A 6000-nucleotide genomic window follows, 5' to 3' on the forward strand; every position below is an offset into this window, starting at 1 on the left:
TATTTTTACCAAAACCCTCCCATTTTTCGGGCTGGCCTTCGGGCCGGGCCGGGCCGCCCGGCCCATGATCAGCTCTATTTCTCATTAGACACTTAAGCTATTTAATCATTCTAGCAACTTTTACACCTTTTCCAATTTAGTCCTTTTCATTTAATTACCTACCCAAACGTTAAAATTTTCTAACGAAATTTTAATACTACATCACTAACATTTTATAAATATTTATAAAAATATTTCCTACTCATTTTTACGAGATCAAGGTCTCGATATTTTGTTTTTACCAAATTCCTTCAATAATTCTTTTTTTCTAACTAACCACTAAATCGGTAAAATTTTTTTATCGATATTTTCATCTGATTTTCCTGTTATATAAATATTCATGCAAAAATATTAAAATAAATTTCTCTTTAAATCGGATTTGTGGTTCTGAAACCACTATTTCGATAACCTTGAATTTAGGCCATTACATATTAATTTAGAATAAATATATGTTAGATGCAATTATTTATTTTAAAAGATATTGAATATTCAAATACAAAGTTATTATTAATTCCAAAACTAAATTCATCTATCCAACATTAGAAATCAATATATTTTGAGATTTTAGCTTACTAAAAATCCACTATTATTTTTAGCAAAAAACTTGAGATTTTAGTGTTTTTTTTTTAATTAATAACGATTTTATGAATATAGATAACAATTTAATCCCTTAAAAAAGTTGTTTTTGAGTTGGCTTTGAATAAAGGGATTGAAAAGATATCATTGAATCTGATTCTTTGAGTTGGGTCAACATGATACGTGAGGGAGTGAATAATAAACATCTGTGTTACTATATTATCGAAGCAATAAGGGAATTTTTAAGTTTGAATATTTAATAAATCTTTGAAATATATTCTCCCAACTTTTATTTTTGAAATTTATTTTTTATATTTTAAAATTTAGGTCTAATTGTAAATCTGATTAAATTGCTTATATTAAATTTTTTGGTGTGGTATTTTGAAACCTCTTGATAACGGGACGTATTTATGAGGGTTGGCGCTGGCGGGCCCAACCCCCCTAAAATGAAAAAAAATTCATTTAGGCCCTTTAAAAATTTTAAAATCTTAAATTAGTAAATGTAAAATTACACTTTGGCCCCCCTAAAAATTATAAAATCTTGATATAATTCTTTAAAAGTTATAAAGATATAGACTATTAAAATGATGATATTTCATTTTTTTATCGTAAAAATTACAATTTAATTTTCACCCCCTAAAAAAAATTTTGGCTTTGCCTCTGCTCGGTATGTAACATCCCGAATTAGGGCCTAGTCAGAATAGTGGTTTTGAGACCACAAATCTGAGATAGAAATAATTATTTTATGATTCTTGTGAGGTTTATGTTATGAATGCATGCTTGTGTGAAAGTTTCATGAATAAATTCTATGCATAAAATGTCTAATTGCATTTTAGGGACCAAATTGAATAAAGTGAAAAACTTGTATTCTAGAAGCTTTAAGTATGAAATTGCATTAGATATTGAATTAGTGGGTCCTAATTAGCAATTTGACCAATTTTTATAATTTTGGACAAAAATGGACTACATAGGAAAAATGCGAAAGAAAAACCCTAAGGGCATTTTGGTCATTTGGTAATTAAAAGAATAAAAAGGGAAAAATAGGTCAAAATTGGTGTCCATCTTCTTCCTTCATTGCCAAAGTTTGCAAGACACCATAGCTAGAGTTTGTTCAACATTTTCAAGCTTGATTGTATGTGCATCCTAACCCCGTTTTTAATGTTCTTTGCATTTTTTAAGTCTTTAAAGCATGATCTACCCATTTCTAGCTATATTTTGAGCTAGAGTTCATGTACAAAATTTAACCCATGTGTAACATGCAAGTATTTTGATGATTAATGGAGGAATATGAATGTTTGATGCATGGTAAACATCTTTTACTAGGTGATTTTTAGTGAAAACACCTAAACAAGGGACTTGTTTGTAAAAGTGTAAAAGAGAATAGTAATAATGGGAAATAAGTGAAAATATGGACTGATATAAGCTTAGTAAAGGCTCGGCTAGGCTTGGGTGACCAAGAAAATGCATGCATTTCATTTTACGAGTCAAGGGACCAAAGTATAAATATGTGAAAGTTTAGGGGTCAAAGTGTAAAATTTTAAAAGTATGATTTATGGACCTATTTTAACAATGTAAATAATAAATAAGTTAAATTTGGCATTATAGATCAAGAAAAACGTAAACCGGGACTTGATCGAGGAAAGAATAAAGTATACGATAATTAGGCTCGATTATCATCATTTTGTATCGAGGTAAGTACATATGCAAATAATATGGTGTTGTAGTATGTTTTAATGCTTTAATATATTTTAACAAATGTTTTATTGTAATTACGAGTTATATGCTTGCTGATTGTTATGAAAGCATGAACATTATTACGATCGTTATCCACAACGTTACGAGCAAGTACGATTGAGATACTATATGCAAGTGAGGAAAAATCTTGTTTGAACCTTAGAAATAGTTTAGGATACAAGTGACATGTCACTAAGACCTAAGAAGTCCGAACTCGTTAAGTAGTCCGGGTTCGTGAGATATGTGGCATCTGAGCTCATTGAGAGGTCCAAGTTCATTATGGATGTGTTACATGTTATGTGGTAGCCTTGGCTACATTTGTAAATCTGGCACTTACGTGCAAGGTTTTCGCATATTCAATAGTATTCCGAGTGTTCAACGGGTGATGTAAGGAATATAATGAGAGTCCCGATGAAGACATATGAAAGAGGTATGGTTATGGATACTTTACGATGAGTACAGATATGTATGCTAAACCTATGAGTAATGTCTTAATAAAAATAGATCTACGATGAGCAAGTATACATGTGCATATGATGAGTAAGCAAAAAGGTTTGAATGATGAATAGTCTTTATGTATATGTTGCTATGTTTCTGCATGTTGATTCCTTACTACCATTTCATATTATTTATATGTGGACTTACAAAGCTTTAATGCTTACTCCTCTCTTTTTCCACCCTTTGTAGTTTCTCCAAGCTAGCGCGGGGATCAGAAGCTGTCAGAGTATTCGATCACACTATCAAAAGACTATTGAGTATAGTGAAATTATTATTTAGAGTATGGCATGTATAGGGAACTTGGTCATTCTGTGATATGTGTCATACTATTTGGCCAAATTGTGAAGGCCTATGATAATGATGATTCATTTTGTATTGGCCATGTGATATGGCTCATATTTGATCATTTGGGTTGTAATCTAATTACCCATGCATGCATGCACTAGTGTTTTGATGGTAGGATATGTTATTTCTTGGTGAGTGCATGATAATGATGTGATATGTTGTTGATCGATGAATGTATGGTAAAGTACGAATCTGGTGCTAAAGAATAATGGGTGACCTAATAGCTTAAAATGATTATATGCTTGATGCTAAATTTGAAGTTATGGTAACAAGTTTAATAATGCATGAAATTGGTGTGGAATGCATTTAAATGGTACAACAAATGAGTGTGAAATAGAATGACATTATGAAGATGTGAGAGTACCATGGTGGAGAATATTTGAGTGCTTAAATATGTCATGTTGCATGTTATAAAGTATGTTTGAATGTATGGGTGATTGTAGGTGACTATTGGCTTGGAAAATAGCCTTTAAATGGTCTACATGGGTAGACACACGGGCATGTGTCTAGACCGTGTATGACACACGGCCTACCCCATGTACACGTTGAATGGTTGTGAGTCCCATGCACCTAAAATTTCTAAGACAGTATGCATGGTAGTAAACACACGAGTAGAGACACGGCCGTGTGTCTCAACCGTGTGGAGGACACGGCCTAGCACAAGAGCGTGCGCCTTAGCCGTGTGCCCCTAAATGAGCAATGACGTCATAAACAGAATGTTCAGGTTTTTGGACACGAGCGATGACACGGGGTGTCCAGGTCGTGTTACGGACATAGGCCAGAGACACGGGCGTGTGCTAGGCCATGTGAAAACCCATGTAGGTTCGAAATAAAAAATAAATTCTAGAAATTCCACACGGGTATAGGACACGGGCATGTCCCAAAGCACACGGGCGTGTGAGGCTTAAACTTAGAAATTTTTCTTAGATTTTTTTTTGTTCTCGGTTTAGTTCCGAATTGCTTTTAATGTATGTTTTGGACATCGCAGGTCCATAATAAGAATAATATGATCTTGTTTGATCGGTTTTAATTTGGAATGAAATTTTATGATCCATATTTTTTGAAGATAACCTGTTTATATACGGTAATGCCTCGTACCTTTTCCCAGTCTCGGGTACGGGTAAGCGGTGTTACACGATAGTCATGTAACTGGAAATAATAATGTTATAGTGAATCTGGATATAACAAAATAATTTTCACAGTGTTAACAGTTAGACCTGAACTTTGAAATTTGAAAAGTAAAGGAACTAAATTATTAGAAATAAAAGTATAATAACTAAATTTTAAATTTATGAAGAGTACTAGATGAACGTAAGTGACTGCCTGTATCGCTTGCTCCGTTTAAGTTGTTACCCGATAGAGAATTGCATCGCAAACCAAAAGGTTGACCATTTTCAACTTGAATACGCGACAACATGGATATTCGGGACAGCTCAAACCAACAGAGATTATGCGGGTGGTGTAGGAACCCAAGTCGTACAATGACGTCATGTCCACATCGAAAGTAAACATTATAATATATGTCTTTATGAGAATTATTATCCATTGTTAATCTAAAGTAAAATTGATATTTTTTCATGAGAATTTTCAAAACAAAAAACATTTGATATTTCTTTTCAAATCAAATCTTATTGCTATCCTATGTGAAAAGAATCAAAGTAAAATTCTATTTTGATTAGGGTTTAATAGTACAAAAATTAGACTATGTACAAAGAATATTTAAAAGAACTTTCATTATCTTAAATGATACAATATACAATTCAGTAGTGTATATGCCGATCAGAATCTGTGCCACATCGAGGTGGTTAATGGTTATGCGCTAGATTCCTTCTAGGTTCAGCTTTCAAACGGGGTTGTGGTTGTTTGGGTTTGCCTGTGGTCGATGTAGATCCTTCCATTCACAGTTGTCATTATGCATCCTCTAGTCTATAAATAGGTGGTTGGGAAGATGACCCACCTTGACAGAACAAATATCTCAGAGGTGTTTACGTCACCTATGACGAATGAATGTAACTATGTTGAGTTCCATAAGCCGATTGGATAAAGACTGGACTCTCTTTCGGTGCCTCATGCATTGATGGACTATACATCATTATAGGCATCACCGTCATCGGGAAATAAGATGGCCCAGGCGTGTACCACATCGAGGATGGATGACCAACAGTCTAACCTGATATAGAACTAGAAGTAGAAAAATGTTGTGCAAATTTTGTGCTTGTGTGAAAATAATAAGGTTAGGATATAGACAAGAATAAGACGATACATACTGACTAAGGGGTGGTGTAGGCATTGATGCTGAGGTTGTCGGGGTCAGTTCTTGCGTGGGCGTTGATGATGGGCCTACCTCGTCACCCATTAGATTTAAAGGGCCTCGTTACGACCTACTTATATGATGATGTCGATGCCTTGCCTTTTTCCCGTACAAATATGACTTGCCATGGATCCTAAACCATGACACGTAGTCCGGATCGCATGCTAACTCCAGAACGATAATATTTTCACGAGTAAGTAAAAAATCATACCGATTATCCCACATGTTGATATATCGCAAGTGGAATATCGACCAATTCGTTTCTAGTAGTCGTAATTTGATACGATGCAGATTATCAAGCTCCTAAGGTGCCACGGGAATCTATTGTCTGGATCCGAACTGCCATAACACTCTATTCACCTCATGCATCTTAATAGTAGCGTACACTGCCAATTGAACCTTAATGTGCCAAGCATTGGGATTCACAAAGAATTCTTCAAGAATTACTGCTCGAATTGTTGGGTCCTCGTATGGTGTCCATTCAAACTATATGAACG

Source organism: Gossypium arboreum, chromosome 5 (assembly GCF_025698485.1).
Source record: "Gossypium arboreum isolate Shixiya-1 chromosome 5, ASM2569848v2, whole genome shotgun sequence".
NCBI classification, from domain to species: domain Eukaryota; kingdom Viridiplantae; phylum Streptophyta; class Magnoliopsida; order Malvales; family Malvaceae; genus Gossypium; species Gossypium arboreum.